This window comes from Lipotes vexillifer, unplaced genomic scaffold (genome assembly GCF_000442215.2).
Source record: "Lipotes vexillifer unplaced genomic scaffold, Lipotes_vexillifer_v1.1 scaffold1179, whole genome shotgun sequence".
NCBI lineage: Eukaryota > Metazoa > Chordata > Mammalia > Artiodactyla > Lipotidae > Lipotes > Lipotes vexillifer.
In genome coordinates, this window is record NW_006783890.1 from 1,295,229 (window position 1) to 1,318,110 (window position 22,882).

The following is a 22,882-nucleotide window of genomic DNA, read 5'->3' on the forward strand; positions in this document are numbered from 1 at the left end:
AAATAAATTCAATTTAATATGTGAAAAGAAAAGGAAAGATAACAGATCTTACTTGTTTCAAAGTAATGTTTAAGTCCATAAATAAAACTAATACATACTCATGGGAGAAAAGGCTAGCTTTTGCTGTCAGCTACCATTCAGAATCAGACAGGGCTGTGCTGGTGTGTGTGCCAACAGCGTTAGTATCTACACTGAAATTCCAGGGTCCTCACTTTTATACCACTGAGCCGGTGGTGAACTCTCACTAACTGACTCTATTCTGCAATTAACATAGCTTTCAAGCCATGGTGCCAAGTAGTGAAGCCCTTATAGAAAGCCCTTGTTTTCAGCACATTTTCACCACTGCTGAGGGTGTGGGGTTCTTTCTCCTTTTTAATCACAAGATCACATTTTAATTCATAAACTTTCACAGTTTGGTATTAATATCATTACAAGTATAAAATAATGTTACAAATGTGCCCAGTAAAATAAGCATTTGTTTTGTGAAAACCATACTTTGCATCTACCCATTCAGGTCATCTTTTCCAAACAATAGCTAAAACTAAAATCCAATTTAACCACAAAATTTCCAAGTTTTAGTTTAAACAATTTTAAGAAAAATGGGCCCATAACACATTACAAAAAGGATTTAAATGTGGGACCTTTCATTTTGACACTGATGTTCAAAGAGCATTCTTACCTATCTTAGGGAAATAACTCAAATTCCACAGAAGAACCAGGGAACAGAGAAAGTTATATCTGGAATGTTGTTTGTGGATTCTTCTTATAGGCAGAAATTCAGATTTCATTCAACAGTGTATTATTCATTTAACAAATATCCTTGAGCAATTAATATATGTTCAGCACAATTCTAGGTGCTTAGAATATGTCAGTGAATAAAACAAAGAACCTTGTCTTCACTGACCTTACATTCCAGGGGGAGAGGGAAAGTACAAAGGTACAAAGTGTGTTAGAAGATAAGAAATATTTTTAAAAGGTACAAAGTGTGTTAGAAGATAGTAAATATTGTGGAAAGAAGAAAAGTCAGGTAGGGTAAGGGGTGTCATGAGTCCTGGGATTGAAGGGCTAAGGGCAAATCGAATTATCAAGTAGAGTGATGGAGTTTGACCACGCTCGGAAAGCAGGGTTTGAACCAAGACTGAGGCAGTAAGGGAGTTGGGCAAGCAGACATCTGGAGGAAAAGCAATTCCAGGAAGAAGAAAAGCTAGAACAAATCTCAATGTGGGAGTTTGCCTGGTGTGTTTCTGGAATAGCAAGGAGGCCAGTGTGGCTGGAGAGAAGTCAGTCAGGAGAGCAGGTTTACTCAAAAGGCTTCATCTACTTTCATTCACTACCTTGTGCTTACTTAGTCCTAAACCATTTAAGGCTGGAGGAGAGATTACAGAAAAGACTGCAGAATGAGATATTAAAGATACAGGGTCATCATCATGCCCCCTCGTTGTTGCAGAACATTCATGGAATAGCTTGGAACTAAGTGGAAAGGCTTTGTAACTAAACTTATTCAATCCTCATTACTGCCATTGCATTCAGCACATTATATTTCAAATATCTATTTACAGAATTAATGCATGCTGTTAATCCCTTTGTATAGAATGCAAAATTTCCCCACATGAATTTAAAATTCATAAAAATATGTTGAAATACTTTGGCACCCTCTCAGGATTCCCCCTACTTAGGCTCTTCTGGCTCAGCATCTTGATACTGTTAATAACATTAATTCAATTATGCTGAGGACTTCCAATCACCGAAATTCCCAAAGTAGAGATAAATTACTTACAAAGCCAAAAAGGCAAAGTATAAGATGTTATGGTTATCTTTCATATATTATCTTAGGAGTGTTTATGGTTAATTTTTTTGAGAACTAATATAAATAGTTATATAATATTATAGTTGTATAGCATTAATATTTTAAAATATTTGTTAGTAAATTTGTCTTAAAATACTTTTTGCATTAACAAAAGTTTTATGTTTGGTCCTCTTCTAAACTGAGAACCTCTAAACTATTTGATTAATTGGTAAGGAAAATGGAGTTTTCTGATTCAAATCCTGAATGCCAAGTTTTAATTCAAAGTAGAATCTCTAAGGCACTCTTGAAAAGCCCTGGAAATATGGGGTTATAATGGAAATGCTGATGGAACACATTTGTGCTACTATAACAAAGCCTGACTCGAAGATAAATGTTTCATGAATTAAGAAAAGTTAAAAAAGCTTTTCTATCCAGTTTTGTTTCCAAGATAAAAGTGAATCTACTCTTTTTTTGTGGTACAGGGAATATGTGGGTTACTAATATTCTAGTCTTCGAACAGCCTTAATCAAAAGCAATACCCACACCGGGGCATTAAATTTCAGAATATCTTCTTTGATGAATTCTTGTCAGAATTGTTTTCTTTCAAAGAAGTGGAAAAAATGAAAAAAAGGGAAGAGTTTTACCAAAAAAAAACAAAAAAACAAAAAAACAATCATGTGACCTAACGTGTCACTGCTCCAGTATTTGATTTTCTCAGAAAAGCTGTATGCAATAATGGTTTCCATTATTGACTCTGGGGATAAAAACATCTGGAACTTAATTCTTGGCTCTGCTACCAAATAGCTATGTGAACTTAAACAGGTTGCTTCACTTCACTGTGCTTCTGTTGCCTCAAGTAATTCTCAAAACAAATCTATAGGTTAAACGCTATTACCCATGTCCAATGAGATAATGGTATTTAACCTATAGGTCTGTTTTGAGAATTAAATGAGATAATGCGTGTGAAATGTTGGAACAGTGCCTATCACAAAGTAAGAGCTTACAAATATTAGCTCTTAGTACATGCTAGATAGGCCACTGAAATAGTGATGATGTCCAAATCAACATCTCTACCCTTAGCTATCTATCTGCCTCCTAAGACCCCACAAAGGAGTCTTATCGGCATCAGTGCTGTTTTTTCTATTTGTCTCTCAGATGAATTCCCCATGTGGCCCTTCCTTCTCTGTGCCCTGATCTCTACTAACTACATCACTGTGGGCTCTCAGGTTCTCTGTCTTCTGGTTGGATTCAGTAAGAGAAAACCACCAGCAGGATATGGAAGAGTGGAACTGTATAGAAGATGGATAAATGATCACTTCAGCTCCCTTCCTGTTCAGCTGTGATTTTTCTCATTGGCTCTGCCCTCTACCTAATTCCACTGCTTATGTCGTGCAGGTCCTCTCCAATGGCTACAGCTCACACTGTTCAGTAATGTTGTCCTTCCCCAGCCCCTTCAGACCTAGTGGTAGTAATAGCTTTCCATTGTTGCTAGCGTTTGGGTGCTGTGTTTGGTCCCTTAACCCTGTTCACATTTCTGTAACCATTCAACGTGAGTGTACTCCACGTATCATCTGTTTCCTGCTTGTGACCTGTCTGATACAGCATGTTAGACATGACATATGCAAAAGGAGACTTTTTGATTTCTTACTTCCCAACTGCCTCTCTTGACCCTTGCCAGATCTTTCCCTTTAAGTAAATGGCATCACTAGTTGCTCAAACAGAAAACCTAGGCAGTCAAAAACCTGAGAACTGACAACCAACAAGGACCTACTGTATAGTCCAGGGAACGCTACTCAATATTCTGTGATAACCTAAGTGGGAAAATAATTTGAAAAAGAATAGATACGTGTATAGTATAACTGAATCACTTTGCTGTACAGCTGAATCTAACACAACATTGTTAATCAACTATGCTCCAATAGAAAATCAAAATTTAAAAACAAACGCCTGAGAAGTAGAATAACTCTCTTTCTTCCCCTACCTCCACCCCACCCCTTAACCAGTATATCAGTTCCTCCCTCAACATACGCGCTTACGCTGCCCACCTCTGCTCCCCTCCACTGTCACCACTCTGGTGCAGGACATCATCACACGGAGCAAGAGAACAGCAGGAGCGTCCTGACTCACCTCCCCCCTCCTACCCTCACCCTACTCCCCATCGATTTCTCTCTCAGCCACTGAAGTGATCAATAAAACCTGAATCAGATCATGCCGTGCTGCTTCTTACAGCCATCCAAACAATTACCATTGCACGTAGAGTACATTTTAAACTCTTTACTTAGTTCCAAAGGCTCTGTATTATTTGGCTTCTGTCTGCCTATCTGACCTCATCCTTTACCATTCTCCCTTCTCACGCATTATGCTCCATGATTCTTTTCATGTTTTGATAAGGTCAGGGCTTTCTGGGCAGAGTGCTGCACTTGGATGTCAAAAGATGCTTGAATAGCAACCCTGAAGATGGAGACTTCCGGAGAGATTTAGGGGTATCTCCCCTTGAGGCACTTGTTTACATTACAGTGTTGGGAAGTCTAAAGCCCTTCCCCTCCTCCTCCTATAGTGGATTTGCTTACACTTCAGAACAAAGGTTTCTCTTTCTCTTTCTACTGCAGTAGTGGAGGGGCACTGGGTTTCATAATGTGGCGGTTCCTTTCCATGGTACGTAACCCCACTGTCCCCACAGGGTACACCTGGTTCTCACTGCTTCTCCCCATGGGGAACTGGGGGATGGAAAATCAACATGAGCTGCTCTGTGAGCAAATAAATGGCGTGAGCTCTGATCCAGAAACCTCCTGTTTCCTGTCAGGATAAATAAATAACTATAGACACCAAAGCATAACACGGTCACACTGGCGTTTCTGTTCTAACAGGCCTAGCATGTTCCTGCCTTTGTACATCCTATTTTCTCTACCTTGGATGTTTCCAGGAAGCTATACACATGCCCTTGTCCTTCTTCCTATTCTGCTTTCGACTCCAATAGAACCTTTCCAGTGATGTCTGATATCAGATATTCTCCCCCCCGCCCTTATATCTCCTCATTACAGTAGCAGAAATTTCTGTGAAACTGCTTTCCTTTTCCCCTTGGGCGCTCAGCCAGACTTGAGGTCAGGTGCGGCCATGTGACTGAGTTCTGCCCAGTGAAACGTGGGCAATTGTGAAATAAGTCCAACATAGGCCTGGCCTGCAAAATATCCCACACAATCCTCTAAGCTCTTTATTTTTGTCTGTTTGCAGGCTGAAGGCAGAGGAGCTTCTGGAATATGGCAGAGCACAGATGGAAGGAGTCTGGGTTTCTGAACCATGACAAGGAGAAAAGCCACCGGTCAGGACCTGCTGACTGGACAGTCTATGAATGAGAACTAAGCTTCTACTGTATTAAGCCCGTGAGACTCCAGAGTTTAACTGTTTCAGCAGATGTTGGTACCCAACAAATAGGTCACCCTGTTTTGTTTCTTTTGTATCACTCATCATTAACAGAAATTACTTAATGAAATTAATAACAATAATAAACAAGTAATAAAATTACTTGTTTCCCTATTTATTGTTAGTTTTCCACCCACTACAATTAAGTCCCATAAGAAAAAGTTGTTTGTCTTGTCCACCACTCTATCACCCCCAAAGCCCAAGACAGCTCTGGTAAGATTTCATAAACAGTTGTTGAATGAAAAAGTAACCAGTTACATGAAGATCACAACTGAAAATTGGAAAAAATCTACACTCACCAGACATGCTTATGTTTTGGTAAATAGCTTGATCTTCTTTCCAACATTCATTTTTTATCTTGATCAGTCATGACATGAAATGTGCACTGTCTTATTCCTTCCATTCTTTTGCCATGACTTGGTTCTAACCCAGTAGCATATTTAGCCACTGACTATGCCATTGTGTCTTAATGTTTTAAACAACTACATGGAGATAACTGATGACTCCAGGCAGAAAAGGCAGCTTTACATTTAGTGAGTGCTTATTATGTACTTAAAGTGTTGTGCTAAGTGCTTTACTTTCATTATCACATTTAATTCTCAGAACAACTCAGTGAGATGGGTAGTATTGTAATTCCCATTTTGGAGATGAGAGAACAGAAGCACTAATCCATGATGGCAGAAGCAAAGAATGCCAAAGCCAAGACAGTACCTCTGTTTTGTTGCAAAGTAATCTAACATTTTATGTGCAAGAAATTGAAGTGAGAAGACAGAGGCAATTTTTAGTGCCATTTGCTAGTTCTTTTTCCAGTGTTCTTCCTTTCTGGTAGATGTGTACCTCCTGGCCCCTCCATGGCTGTGTGGAGCCATGTAATGAGTTCTGGCCCAAGAGTTGTGACTGGAAATGACATGTAGCACCCTTCTCATGCTCACTCCAACCATGCCTTTCTAGCATTCAGTTAGAGGTGCAACACCCTCCCTGGATATCTTTTTCCTATGGCAGAAACCAGTACCATTCAAGGTGGCTGTGAGATGATCCTGGATCCCAGGTGAGTATGATGAGGAGAGCTCTCCCTTCCAACTCATGGAGGACACAGACCATGAGCAAGAAATAAATGTTGCTGTGATTCGGAGACTGTGTTGCCGTAACACAACCTAGCATAACCTGACTGTTGTAAACCCTATAGAAGAAGATTAATCTTACCTCTTTAATTATTAAAAACTTTTCTACTATCAATAGTGCCATGTGAAAAGTTGAAAAAAATACTAAAATAATACTTACAGAAGCCTAATACTCAAAAGTTTAGAAACTCTTAAAAAATTAGGCCTAATATAAAATAATGAAATAATCATAAAATATAAAATCACAAGTAATCATAAAATAAGCAACCAAACATACCATCATTAAAATCATTAAAGGACTGAGATTCACAAACTTCCCTTCTCATTATAATGACTTATTTATTTAACCAATGGATTAAATATTCTTTTGAAAAAAAAATTAACAAACTTGAAAATATAAAATGGGCCTTCCCAACTCAGAAGATTTTGTTCATTTTTTTGTTTTTGTTTTTAAACAAGGCTAACTTTTAAAATGTCTTTTTGATGTGTTAAAGTGCCTTTAGTAACATATAACATAAATTATACACAAATTTTAGAGGTTTAGCTCAATTTTTATCTATGTATATTTCTGTGTAGCTGCCATTCAGATTAAGATATAGAACATTTCCAGAAAGTTCCTTCATGCCTTTCTTAGTAAAATCATCCACACAATTTTTTATTAACTATATTTTATTAGATGAAAGAAATATAGGAATATGGTTGAAAAAAATCAAATGTTACAGAAGACTCTCCAATGAAAATTTAGTCTCCTATCTCAGGTCATCTCTAGATGTGACCACTGTACATAGTGTCTTTTGTATATTACATGGAGTAGCCTGTGCACATACGTTCACGCTTCTGTGTCATGTTATCTACCTCAGTTACACATAAAATGAAATCATACTATATGTGCATTTTATTATGAAAGATAGTATATTTTGGTGGTAAAGATTGTGATACTGGAGTGAAAATGCAGGATTTAGAACTCAGCTCATTAGAAAGTTACTGGTAATATTTCTCATTTGTCTAGATACTATGCTAAGTACTTTACACATCTTAACTCAATCTCTACCATATGAAATTGGTAATATTTAAAATTCTTATTTAAATTCTTATTTACAGTGGGAAAAATTTGTGTAAAGTGATTCATATAGTGCCTACACAAGTAAGAGATATTGCCATTCATAGATTAATGGTAGTCTTATTTTCTATTTTTGTTCTACTTTTCAATTTTTGTTGATCACTGAGAAAAAAAGAAACTGCCACTCTCCCAGGAAGGACTCATTGTTCTATGGCCATGTTAACAAACACCAGACTAGTTTTAAACTTGTCCAATCAATTAGTAACTGTTCCATAGTCCTGCTTACAAGTAAACAACCAGAACTGGTTTTAAACCTATCTAATTAATCAATGACAACTAACTTCAGTAAACACGCCTAGAAAAGTCAAACCGCATCAGACTCATGATTTGAAAGCCAGCCAGCCACTTGGCCAGATTCACTACAGTGAACGTGTTCCTAAGGCTGATATTAACCTTTTTCCTCCTGTGTAACAGAAAAAAAACGAGCTTCAATAACCAACACAACTACCTTCTAAGACTCACCTAGCCTACTTTTGCCTCTATAACCAATACAATCCAAAGTAAACTCTTTATGAAAACTGGATATGAGATCAGCAACTGGGTTTGCTCAATGGATATAGCTCTGACAAGTATAATCTTCCTCACTCATGTATACGACAAATTCAGTTTTGTTTGTTTGTTTCATATACTGAGTGGTGGTCTCCTCCTTTGACACCACAGAGAGGTTTAAGGGTGTGTTTGTTTGGGGCTGCCCTAACAAAGTACCACAGACTTGGTGGTTTAAACAACAAAAAATTATTTTCTCATTCTTTTGAAGGCTAGAAGTCCCAAGATCAAGGTGTTGGCAGGGCTGGTTTCATTCTAAGGCCTCTTCTCGGCTGTATAAGGCTCTCTGCTCCTCGTGTCTTTACATGGTCTTCCATGTAAAGATAGATAGCCATCTATCTGTATGGATGTGTTCTAATCTCCTCTTCTTATAAGGACACTAGTCAAATTGATTAGGGTCCATCCCAATGAACTCATTTACCCTTAATTGCCTCTTTAAAGATGCTATTTCCAAATACAGTCAGATTCCAAGGTACTGGGGGCTAGGTCTTCAACAGGAATTTGAGGAGACATAATTCAGCCCATGACAAAGGGCTGGAGATATCTTAATACCACTATGCATAAAATACCTTAGGAGTGCAATAGCCATTGTGTAATTAGCTGGTTGCAAGAGTTAAACTGTGACATTATTTTACAGTATTTATTGTATTGTATATAGAATTTACATAATTATGTAAATATACTTTGAGCCAATATGCAATCTCAAAATGAAAAGTTGTATTTTTATGTCATATTTGGGCATATAGCTAAACAGATGAATATTATGCATGCATATAATGCAGTGGTTAAGAGCACTGGATCTGGAGTAACACTGCTTGAATGTGAATTGAGGCTTTGCTGCTTATTGTGTCTTTGGAACACTCTGAGACTCAGTTTTCTCATCTGCAAAATAGGAATAATAAGAGTATCTACATGATGGTGAGGTTTAAGCTAATTCATGTAAAGTGCTTAGACTGCTGCCTGGACACAGTAAGTGCTCAGTAAATGTTAATTAACGCATAGTAACAATATGCAGATTATAAATTTTGTGATAACAGGATGACTATTATCTTCACTGCTTCATAATTATAACTACAGAGACGTGCTGCCTCATGAGAGGTATTTAATAAGTAGTTTTTGAGTTAGTACACACACACACACACACACACACACACACACACACACACACATAATAAGGCCATTCCTAGGAAAGTTATTAAGTTTAGTACGTTTGCCCTTCATCAACTTTCTTTTCTTCACATGACCTCTGCGTTTTCAAGGCAATTCAGGCAAAAGGGTTAACCTCTCAGGACTTTTGATTTTATAAAACAGTCCTCATGGAGAGGAACTATAGGAAATGGAGCCCTAATAATTGAATTTCACACCCATTTGACCATTGCACAGAATAAAATTTTGTGCACTGATGTTTCTTGCCCACAGCACCCCTTGCACTTAGCCACCCCTCAGCCCTGCAGTACAGAGGCACTGTCGCCTCCTAACATTATTCATGTGTATATTTCTAGAAAGTAATTGCTTATAGTAAAACAGTTTTAAATTTTTAAGGAAAAATTCTCTAAATAAAACTTATTGAAGTTAAACAGGATTATATTGTGCAACTGTGTCCTGTAAGTTTTTAATTTCAAATTATGTGACCAATGAAAAGTACTAGTAAAGAAGAGAAAGCAAACTGTGTCCAAGGGTGAGCAAAATTAAAGTTGAAACCAGCTTGAGAAAAATATTCTCCTACTCACTACCAGTGAGATGTAGCTTGTTTCTATTATAGCTACTACCTTAGTCATCAAGTTTAAAAATTAATGTCAAAGAATTTTATAAAGATCCTTTTTTAATTGAAAAGGGTCAAATACTTAATATAATAGAAAAATTTGTGTAACATTAACATTTTCTGCAAATCTTTTTAAAAATAACTTTGTAAATCAAAGCATTTTAACTCTATAGGTTTAAAAATTGTTAAAGAAAATACACTCTATTATTATTACTGAAATAATCCCACTGGCATATAAACTGGAAACAGAATAATCATTAACGAGGTTCTTGGTTTTTGTTATTCCACATAAATAACTAACCATGTCTGTGAAAGACTGATTGCAGCTTTTAAAATGTTTGCTGAATGCATGTGTAATTAAAATGAGTTAAATACGCAAATCAAGCCTAATTAGCTTCATTTATTAATGTTAGTTTGCCTTGCCTCTACAAAATTTATGCTGTGAATTTTTTTTAGCACATCGTATTTTTGATTTCTCTGTTCTAGACTAAATTGCTGAACAACAAGATCTATTTATTTTTTTACAGAAGGAGGAACAGCTTTCTCAAGGGGTTCTGGGTACCATTTAGAAAGGAAGGTTTAAAAACAATGTTCCCAGTAGCATGAAAACTAAGTTGTTATTATATATATTTCCAACTACCTTCCTTTAGATTATATTTAATTAATTCCATTTCATGAAAGCAAACCTTCTGGGAACATCTTTTGATGAAAACGAGACTTCAGTCACAATATGTCCAACACAGTGATTAAGTAGAATATAGAGACTGGGTAGAGCAGGCAGTATCAAATGAACCAAAGTTGCCTGTAGAAGTGCCTCTTTCTTGAGAAGATATCTAAGTTCTTCTGTATTAACAAAACAAAACTCTATATGTAAGACCACCAGCCTCATGTAATTCATGTGGAAAACACTGTCAGGCATTTACAGGAAACATAGTTATAGGAAACAATGCAAAGGATATATAGTATAAGGCAGGGGGAAACACAACTATTAAAGCTCAGAGTCAATACCACTAGCTCCTGATAAGCTAATGGGAGGAAAAAATCACATCTCAGGGCAAATAGATTTTAAATTTCCACACTTCTCTTTTGGCTATTTAATTCTTCTCACCATCGTACTCTGCAGTTCAAGTTTCCAAAATTCAGAATATTGTTTCACATTATTATTTATTTTATTGCCTACTTAAGGGTTTACTGTTATTTTTAATAAAGATTTCTTTTTTCCAGTGGAAAAGAAGTCCCTTTTTCAAGGTTTCTGAGGGGATACACACACACAAATATATGTATATATATGTGTGTGTGTATATATGTATGTGATTATTTTTTCCTAATTGTGATTATAAAAACCCCATAACATGAGATATACCCTTATTATATCAAGGTGGAGTCAGGAGTTAGAAACCATGCCATTTATCCCAAAAGAGAATTTAAGAGGGAAAATGTTATAAGAATAAATTTGCTAACCAGGTAGCTGAAAGTGTTAAAAGAGAACCCTAAAGTATCCTAGAGGTAGTAACTGTAGGAAGCCTCTATAATCCCTAGGGCTGAGAGACCAAAGGGAAGAGGTTTGCATTATTAAATCTTAAAAATTTAGAAGAAGGGTTTAAACTCAGACCTCTGAGGGGGGGCCTGCTTAGCTGAGGTTAGTGTCTGAAGAGAGGGCAATAATGTGATGAGGATTGTTCTCTTTGAAGATGTCGGCAAGTCCCATTTTATAGTAGAGTCTAGAGTCAGAGATCAGTAGCCTGGACATGAATGCCTTAAAAAACAAATATGATCATAGTTTCAGAAGACTAGCATATGGAGACCTTCACAGTAACTCTTTAGACTCATTCCCCTTTACCCTATTCTTTCATATTTTAATTCTTTACTCCAGTCAAACCAAATTTTGTACTGCTTTATTGCATTCCTGACCTTATAAATGTTCTTCTAGTAACCTCCCAGAAGTGTCTTCTCTACTTTTCAAATGCTCACTTCTTATGAAAGACTCAACTGAAGTACCTCCCTCACATGAAGCATTTTGTCAACGCCCCCACACGGCATGAATCACTCTCTTCTCTGTGTTCCGAAGGCCCTTTAGCTGTACCTTTATAACAGCACTTATCACATAGTTTGTCAGTCTGCTTCTCCAATTATAGTATAAGATCACTGAAGAGAGATATTGTTTTATTCTTCTTTGTAAACCCAGGACATAAATGCACTCCTGGGCAAGAAGCAGGTACACAATGAATAATGGAAAAATTAATAAATGAATGTATGGAATGACACTGACACTTTGAGCCTAAGTCAGGAGGAAATAAAGTTGTCATCTACTGAAATGGGGTATAAAGAGTAAGCTGAGAAATTGGGGTAAAGACCCATTGAGTTTAGGTCCAAGTGAATAATTATAAATATGAATATGAAGTGTGGGAGTGGCAACAACTTTACATTACTATATACAGTCAGAAGCTGAAGTCTAGTGCATGGATGGATTAGGAAATGGGAAAGAGAGGAGAGAGACAATGTGACAACTAAAGAGAAAAACTTGATATTTATTTTATTGATGAATTATAAATGAGGCATTTCCATTGACTTAACTGGAATTTAAAAATGCTGTGAGGTATGAGAAAAAAAGAGTTAAGTCTGCAAATCTAGGTGATTCTTTCAAGAATCATGTGCCAAAGAGAGGAAAAAAAAAGTCATTTCAAGGAGTAATAGGATTGAGGATTTTATTTGCAGTTCATTGCCTCGTTTGTTTTGTCTGTGTTGGCACAGAGAGAAATTATCTTGCAGAGAGGGAGAAGTTAAACATGGAAACAACTGGGAGAACTTTATGAAATGAGGTCTCAGAGAGGGGAGAGACTGAGAAGGTTGTGAAGGATTACTAAGGGAAAAAGAATGGTTAATCCTGAGAGAGAAAGCACAAAGAAAGAGAAGACGGATAGAGATAAATTTTAAAGTAAAGATGAGAAAAGTGAAGACTATAAATGTCGTATGGCCTCCTCAAAAACGTAGGAGCTGAGTTTATCCACTGAAAATTTGGGAGGGGATGGATTTAGTATTAGAGCTTTAGAACAGGGAAGGTAGGAATTACTATGGGAAAGGAGCTAAACAGTAAGCATATACGAGGAATAGCAACAAAATGATAAAAAAGTGAGGGTCAAGTTGTGTTTAGAAGTAAAGAATTACTGTGGATGCCAGAAGTATGACTTTGTGCATTTCTCTAACAACGTGCACAACAAGAGTGGCTGGGCGGCAGAAATCCTATTTTATGGTTCCCAATTCAGATACTCAACAAAAAGAATGAAGGGAGGTTAATTAGTTTCATCTGCTGATAGATAGGGATTGGAACATAAGATTTGTTACTGTTTTAGCTGAAATAAAGAATGCAGATAAGTCTCACTCCAAGGAGTATTTCCCAGAACTTCTGCTGTCAGTGTCCTTGTCCCCACAGTGAGCCACAGCCACCCCCGGCCCCTGCAGGAGACCCTCCAACACTAGCAGTCATGTGGATGAAAGGCTCTTCGTGCTGCAGCCAGAAGTCAGTGCTGTGCCTCTGAGGTGGGAGAGCCAACTTCAGGACACTGGTCCACAAGAGACTTCCCAGCTCCACATAATATGAAACAGCGAAAATCTCCCAGAGATCTCCATCTCAACACCAGCACCCAGCTTCACTCAATGACCAGCAAGCTACAGTGCTGAACATCCTATGCCAAACAACTAGCAAGACAGGAACACAACACCACCCATTAGAAGAGAGGCTGCCTAAAATCATAATAAGTCCCTAAACACTCCAAAACACACCATCAGACGTGGACCTGCCCACCAGAAAGACAAGATGCAGCCTCATCCACCAGAACACAGGCACTAGTCCCCTCCACCAGGAAGCCTACACAACCCACTGAACCAACCTTAGCCACTAGGGACAGACACCAAAAACAACAGGAACTACAAACCTGCAGGCTGCAAAAAGGAGACCCCCAAAACAGTAAGATAAGCAAAATGAGAAGACAGAAAAACACACAGCAGATGAAGGAGCAAGATAAAAACCCACCAGACCTAACAAATGAAGAGAAAATAGGCAGTCTACCTGAAAAAGAATTCAGAATAATGATAGTAAAGATGATCCAAAAGCTTGGAAATAGAATAGACAAAATGCAAGAAACATTTAACAAGAACCTAGAAGAACTAAAGATGAAACAAACAATGATGAACAAAACAATAAATGAAATGAAAAATACTCTAGATGGGATCAATAGCAGAATAACTGAGGAAGAAGAACGGATAAGTGACCTGGAAGATAAAATAGTGGAAATAACTACTGCAGAGAAGAATAAAGAAAAAAGAATGAAAAGAACTGAGGACAGTCTAAGAGACCTCTGGGACAACATTAAACGCACCAACATTCCAATTATAGGGGTTCCAGAAGAAGAAGAGAAAAAGAAAGGGACTGAGAAAATATTTGAAGAGATTATAGTTGAAAACTTCCCTAATATGGGAAAGGAAATAGTTAATCAAGTCCAGGAAGCACAGAGAGCCCATTACAGGATAAATCCAAGGAGAAATATGCCAAGACACATATTAATCAAACTGTCAAAAATTAAATACAAAGAAAACATATTAAAAGCAGCAAGGGAAAAAAAACAAACAACACACAAGGGAATCCCCATAAGGTTAACAGCTGATCTCAGCAGAAACTCTGCAAGCCAGAAGCGACTGGCAGGACATATTTAAAGTGATGAAGGAGAAAAACCTGCAACCAAGATTACTCTACCCAGCAAGGATCTCATTCAGATTTGAAGGAGAAATTAAAACATTTACAGACAAGCAAAAGCTGAGAGAGTTCAGCACTACCAAACCATCTCTACAACAACTGCTAAAGGAACTTCTCTAGGCAAGAAACACAAGAGAAGGAAAGTCCTATAATAACGAACCCAAAACAATTTAGAAAATGGGAATAGGAACATACATATCGATAATTACCTTAAATGTAAATGGACTAAATGCTCCCACCAAAAGACACAGATTGGCTGAATGGATACAAAAACAAGACCCATATATATGCTGTCTACAAGAGACCCACTTCAGACCTAGAGACACATACAGACTGAAAGTAAGGGGATGGAAAAAGATATTCCATGCAAATGGAAACCAAAAGAAAGCTGGAGTAGCAATTCTCATATCAGACAAAATAGACTTTAAAATAAAGACTATTAGAAGAGACAAAGAAGGACACTACATAATGATCAAGGGATCGATCCAAGAAGAAGATATAACAATTGTAAATATTTATGCACCCAACATAGGAGCACCTCAATACATAAGGCAAATACTAACAGCCATAAAAGGGGAAATCGACAGTAACACATTCATAGTAGGGGACTTTAACACCCCACTTTCACCAATGGACAGATCATCCAAAATGAAAATAAATAAGGAAACACAAGCTTTAAATGATACATTAAACAAGATGGACTTAATTGATATTTATAGGACACTCCATCCAAAAACAACAGAATACACATTTTTCTCAAGTGCTCATGGAACATTCTCCAGGATAGATCATATCTTGGGTCACAAATCAAGCCTTGGTAAATTTAAGAAAATTGAAATTGTATCAAGTATCTTTTCCGACCACAATGCTATGAGACTAGATATCAATTACAGGAAAAGATCTGTAAAAAATACAAACACATGGAGGCTAAACAATACACTACTTAATAACGAAGTGATCACTGAAGAAATCAAAGAGGAAGGAAATTAAAACCTAGAAATAAATGACAATGGAGACACGATGACCCAAAATCTATGGGATGCAGCAAAAGCAGTTCTAAGAGGGAAGTTTACAGCAATACAATCCTACCTTAAGAAACAGGATGCATCTTGAATAAACAACCTAACCTTGCACCTAAAGCAATTAGAGAAAGAAGAACAAAAAACCCCCAAAGTTAGCAGAAGGAAAGAAATCATAAAAATCAGATCAGAAATAAATGAAAAAGAAGTGAAGGAAACGATAGCAAAGATCAATAAAACTAAAAGCTCGTTCTTTGAGAAGATAAACAAAATTGATAAACCATTAGCCAGACTCATCAAGAAAAAAAAGGGAGAAGACTCAAATCAATAGAATTAGAAATGAAAAAGGAGAAGTAACAGCTGACACTGCAGAAATACAAAAGATCATAAGAGACTACTACAAGCAACTCTATGCCAATAAACTGGACAACCTGGAAGAAATGGACAAATTCTTAGAAATGCACAACCTGCCAAGACTGAATCAGGAAGAAATAGAAAATATGAACAGGCCAATCGCAAGTAATGAAATTGAAACTGTGATTAAAAACCTTCCAACAAACAAAAGCCCAGACCAGATGGCTTCACAGGCGAATTCTATCAAACATTTAGAGAAGAGCTAACACCTATCCTTCTCAAACTCTTCCAAAATATAGCAGAGGGAGGAACACTCTCAAACTCATTCTATAAGCCCACCATCACCCTGATACCAAAACCCGACAAGGATGTCACAAAGAAAGAAAACTACAGGCCAATATCACTAATGAACATAGATACAAAAATCCTCAACAAAATACTAGCAAACAGAATCCAACAGCACATTAAATGGATCATACACCATGATCAAGTGGGGTTTATTCCAGGAATGCAAGGATTCTTCAATATATGCAAATCAATCAACATGATACACCATATTAACAAACTGAAGGAGAAAAACCATATGATCATCTCAATAGATGCAGAGAAAGCTTTCGACAAAATTCAACACCCATTTATGATAAAAACCCTGAAGAAAGCAGGCATAGAGGGAACGTTCCTCAACATAATAAAGGCCATATATGACAAACGCACAGCCAACATCGTCTTCAATGGTGAAAAACTGAAAGCATTTCCACTAAGATCAGGAACAAGACAAGGTTGCCCACTCTCACCACTCTTATTCAACATAGTTGTGGAAGTTTTAGCCACAGCAATCACAGAAGAAAAGGAAATAAACGGAATCCAAATCGGAAAAGAAGAAGTAAAGCTGTCACTGTTTGCAAATGACCTGATACTATACATAGAGAATCCTAAAGATGCTACCAGAAAACTACTAGAGCTAATCAATGAATTTGGTAAAGTAGAAGGATACAAAATTAATGCACAGAAATCTCTGGCATTCCTATACACTAATGATGACAAATCTGAAAGTGAAATCAAGAAAACACTCCCATTTCCCATTGCAACAAAAAGAATAAACTATCTAGGAATAAACCTACCTAAGGAGACAAAAGACCTGTATGCAGAAAGTTTTAAGACACTGATGAAAGAAATTAAAGATGATACAAACAGATGGAGAGATATACCATGTTCTTGGATTGGAAGAATCAACATTGTGAAAATGACTCTACGACCCAAAGCAATCTACAGATTCAATGCAATCCCTATCAAACTGCCACTGGCATTTTTCACAGAACTAGAACAAAAAATTTCACAATTTGTATGGAAACACAAAAGACCCCGAATAGCCAAAGCAATCTTGGGAACGAAAAACGGAGCTGGAGGAATCAGGCTCCCTGACTTCAGACTATACTACAAAGCTACAGTAATCAAGACAGTATGGTACTGGCACAAAAACAGAAAGATAGATCAATGGAACAGGATAGAAAGCCCAGAGATAAACCCATGCACATATGGTCACCTTATCTTTGATAAAGGAGGCAAGTATATACAATGGAGAAAAGACAGCCTCTTCAGTAACTCGTGCTGGGAAAACTGGACAGGTACATGTAAAAGTATGAAATTAGATCACTCCCTAACACCATACACAAAAATAAGCTCAAAATGGATTAAAGACCTAAATGTAAGGCCAGAAACTATCAAACTCTTAGAGGAAAACTTAGGCAGGACACTCTATGATATAAATCACAACAAGATCCTTTTTGACCCACCTCCTAGAGAAATGGAAATAAAAACAAAAGTAAACAAATGGGACCTAATGAAACTTCAAAGCTTGTGCACAGCAAAGGATACCATAAACAAGACCAAAAGACAACACTCAGAATGGGAGAAAATATTTGCAAATGAAGCAACTGACAAAGGATTAATCTCCAAAATTTATAAGCAGCTCATGCAGCTTAATAACAAAAAACAAACAAACCCAATCCAAAAATGGGCAGAAGACCTAAATAGACATTTCTCCAAAGAAGATATACAGACTGCCAACAAACACATGAAAGAATGCTCAACATCATTAATCATTAGAGAAATGCAAATCAAAACTACAATGAGATATCATCTCACACCAGTCAGAATGGCCATCATCAAAAAATCTAGAAACAATAAATGCTGGAGAGGGTGTGGAGAAAAGGGAACACTCTTGCACTGCTGGTGGGAATGTGAATTGGTTCAGCCACTATGGAGAACAGTATGGAGGTTCCTTAAAAAACTACAAATAGAACTACCATATGACCCAGCAATCCCACTACTAGGTATATACCCTGAGGAAACCAGAATTCAGAAAGAGTCATGTACCAAAATGTTCATTGCAGCTCTATTTACAATAGCCCGGAGATGGAAACAACCTAAGTGCCCGTCGTCGGATGAATGGATAAAGAAGATGTGGCACATATATACAATGGAATATTACTCAGCCATAAAAAGAAACGAAATTGAGCTATTTGTAATGAGGTGGATAGATCTAGAGTCTGTCATACAGAGTGAAGTAAGTCAGAAAGAGAAGGACAAATACCGTATGCTAACACATATATATGGAATTTAAGAAAAAAAAATTGTTATGAAGAACCTAGGGTCATGAAGAACCTAGGGGTAAGACAGGAATAAAGACACAGACCTACTAGAGAATGGACTTGAGGATATGGGGAGGGGGAAGGGTAAGCTGTGACAAAGTGAGAGAGTGGCATGGACATATATACACTACCAAACGTAAGGTAGATAGCTCGTGGGAAGCAGCCGCATAGCACAGGGAGATCAGCTCGGTGCTTTGTGACCACCTAGAGGGGGGGGATAGGGTGGGAGGGAGGGAGACACAAGAGGGATGAGATATGGGAACATATGTGTATACATATAACTGATTCATTTTGTTGTAAAGCAGAAACTAACACACCATTGTAAAGCAATATTATACCCCAATAAAGATGTAAAGGGTAAGCTGTGACAAAGCGAGAGAGAGGAATGGACATATATACACTACCAAACGTAAGGTAGATAGCTCGTGGGAAGCAGCCGCATAGCACAGGGAGATCAGCTCGGTGCTTTGTGACCACCTAGAGGGGTGGGATAGGGTGGGAGGGAGGGAGACACAAGAGGGATGAGATATGGGAACATATGTGTATACATATAACTGATTCATTTTGTTGTAAAGCAGAAACTAACACACCATTGTAAAGCAATTATACTCCAATAAAGATGTGAAAAAAAAAAGAATGCAGATAAGAAACCAATACCTAAGTATTCCCTCCACTGTATTGAACTTATCCATGTAGTTATTGGTGGAGCTGAGAAAAACTGACCTTACTGCCTCGTAGAGAAGAAACAATCATGTATCCTCAACTCAATATACAGATAAAGAGACTGAGCCATACAGGCACAGGTTCTTTCTCCATGCTTACCAGTCAGATGCTTATCAATCATATCTTCCTTGGGGGGTGCATCTATGAAGGCTCTGGAGAAGAGGCTTCAATCATTTTTCTAACACTTTCCTCTTAGGAAGCAGAAGTACCTTCCCCTCTGTGGAAAAGTGATGAATACAGAAAAAGCATTCCTTCCTAATAGATGGTAGCATTATTGAAATTACTGACCGCATTTCTGGTTGTGTAGACCTGTAAATAAAGTCATCAGGTATGATGAATTGGAAAAAGTTAAGAAGCAATATACGGTCATAATAAGAATTTAGAGCTTATTTACTGGAAGTGGAGAAGGTGAGAAAAACGTTGCAATTAATTCAATGTCAGAGTTTGAGATTACACTGGTAGACGGTAGAGTTATTTCAAGTTATGATGAGTTGTAAGGCATGTCTGAGTGAAGGTGAAAAGAAATCACAATACTTAGAATTGGAACTGAGGAACTATGAGGCTAGGAAGTGAGGAAGGTCTTGATCATAGATGTTGAAACTGCTGAGCCAGTGGTTATCAACAGTGGATGAAGAGTTGAATTACCTGGGAAGAGATTTTAAGAAATATAATGCTTGGGCCCTCTCCAATTAAGTTAGAATCTCTTGAGGGTACAGCTGTCGGACAATCCGTTTTCTAAAGCTCCTCAGGTGAGTCTAATGTGTGGCCAGCGTTGAGAATCACCATATCAGGAAAGAACTAAAGGAAGAACAGGGTGAAACAGATTTAAAGACAGGGTGATGAACGTGGAATGGTGTCCTGAAGACAGAAGACAGAAGACAGATAGGACAAGGAAGGGAAAAAGGAAAAAGTAGGGGAGATTACTGAGTGGAGGCAGTGGAAAAACAGCCCGAAAATGGCAGTAGACCTGAAGAATTAGGAATCCATCAGAGCCCCAAAAGTCCAGGGACTTGGAAAAGGAAACAACGTAGTTAAGAAGGATATAAAAGATCTTGTGTCTTCAAGGTGCAGATACATTTAATGAAAGGAGGTTAATAAAGAGAAGTTTATTTATAGAAAAAGAAGGTTGAGTGGACCTCTTGGGTGAGGAGATTGTTAAATTGCTGTGGGTGGACTCAGGCATAAACAGGGAAGAAACAGATAAATCCAAGTGGTAAGAGCCGAAAATGGAGGGCAAGTGGAAAGTTTCACCAGGTCCAGCTGCAGGACATTGCAGCGGTATCAAAACCAAGAGCAAGGGTCAAGAAAACTAGGAGGAAAGGCAAGGATCAGAGGCAGAAATAAATATTTGAGCTAGGATGCTGAAGCTAAAGGTGAAGGACAATTAAAACAGTGCCCAGAACTTGAGTAACCTGATGTAGAGTCAGAGAGAAATGGTCAGAAGATCATGTCCTTAGTGGTATAGCTTTCTTGCGTTCTAGTGATTATAGTGAGATGGTCCCACTTGCCCCACCCTCTTCTTCCTTTCTTCCTTAATGCAGCCCTTCTAAGGGTGAGAAAATAAAATGAGTGTGGGAAAAAAATACACTAACGATGTTGTGATTTGAAGCAAATTTGAGAGGTAGGCTTGAGAGTCTTGTAGGTACTGGGGTAAGGAAGGTGTATTGGGTTCCTAGAGTGGCCATAACAAAGTACCACAAACTGGGTGGCTTAAAACAACAGAAATTTATTCTCTCACAGTTATTGAGGCTGGAAGCATGAGATCAAGGTGTCAGGAGTGTTGGTGCCTTCTGAGGGCTCTGAGGATGAATCTGTTCTATACTTCTCTCTTAGCTTATGATGGTGGCTGGCATCCTGGACATCCCTTGGCTTGCAGCATTCCAATCCCTGCCTCCATTTTCACATTGCATTCTTCCTCTGTGTCTGTCTTCTCCTCCTCTTACAAGAATACCAGTCATGTTGAATTAGGGTCCACTCTACTCCAGTATGACCTCATCTTAACTAATTACATCTGCAAAGCCTCTACTTACAATCTAGTACCATTCACAAGTACTGGGGGTTAGGACTTCAATATATCTTTTCTGGAGGACACATTTCAACCAACAACAGAGGGTATGTTGATAGCTAAGATTTAGTTTATGAAAGCATTTAAAGAACTATGCAGCTTGGAGCCTTGGTGTGATCCTACATCTGGAAGGGTCCTACTTCTGAAGATGTCTCAGTTGAATTGTGGTTTTCAGTGAGGAGATAAAAGAGAAAGTTGGTTACCCTAAATAATACATATATGTCCTTACATGATTTAAATTTTATGTATATAAATATATGTTCCCATTTATTTTATATTACTTTATAGCCTTGAATTTGAAAGCATCTAAGAGAAAATTGCCTTATACAATAGTTCTCAAAGTGTGGTCCCCAGACCAGGTATGTCAACATCATTTGTGAATTTGTGGGAAAAGATTCCAGACCCACTGAATTAGAACTTTGGGGATGCGCCTAGTCATTTGTGTTTTTCCAAGCCTTCCTGGTTCTAAAACCAAGTCTGGTTTTAGAACCAGATAATTCCGCTTAGAGAACCTTGCCTGTAATCAGGGAAAATAGCTGTTAGGTGAAGGTTGTGTTTCTTTTCGCTGAAAAGCTTTCATCTTGAAGAGTCTGATTAATAAAGAGGATCAGTATAACACTGTTATCTTGTGTTATTCATAAAAATTTTAAATCTTTCATGTGGTTAGCATTGTTTTAAAGGTATTGTTAGTTCATTAGAACTTATCTGAGAAAGTTCTGGGACTGGAATCTCTTACTGATGTCTACTGGTGGTTTTAATGCTTCAAGTCTTCAGATCATTCTGCTGCCAATAAGTCCTTGGCCTCACTTTTGTTTTCCATATGCCAGGTGCCCTATATGAGTCATATACTAAGTGAGGTATATGATTTCTTATGAAAATCTTATCATAAATATTATCACCCTTTTAAAGGATGAAGAAAAACAGATACCAAGAGGTTAAGTAAATTGCTGATATTTACACAGCAAGGAGTGACAAAAAATAGATTCAAATCCAATTTGACTGACAGCAAAGCCCATATTCCTTCAACTACGCTGCTTTTCTTAAATTTAGAGACCTAAATAGCTGCTTAAACTAATCAGAATTAGTTTTCTTTTCTAAACTCTCTTTATTCATCTAAAACAAAAACATAAGATCTGGGCTTTGGGTTAGGGCTGAAAAGATTCAGTCTCTTCTTTCTGATGTTCTCCTAGATTCTTCTGAATCTGATATGATTTACATAAGACTCTACACTGTCATTTCTCTAGTCAATGGAAAACTTAGCTGTTTTTCCAGTTTTCCCTGATTTAAATCTTCAACAGGGATAGCTAGATTGTAGGTATTGTTTGAATTTTATTGGAAACTTAAAACACAATGATTACATTTTTGCAATAACCCCTCCCCTGGAATTTTAACTTTCTAACTTGGTTCGTGTAAGAATTGCTAAGAGTAAGGGAATATTAAACTACAGTAAAATTTAGCATTTTAAACATCATGAATTGAGAACATAACAAATTATTTAAACAAAGTCCTTTCCCTCCCAGGTTGTGAAATGATTATTGCCAAGGGCAGGGACATATAATTTGTTT

The 22,882-nt window shown here is 37.5% G+C and overlaps 1 protein-coding gene across 1 annotated transcript in view; it reads right to left on the bottom strand.

Annotated features, from left to right (window-relative positions):
* Positions 1-22,882, bottom strand: part of SPAG16 (sperm associated antigen 16) — a 906,862-nt gene that overhangs the window by 280,079 nt on the left and 603,901 nt on the right. The window lies entirely within an intron of this gene.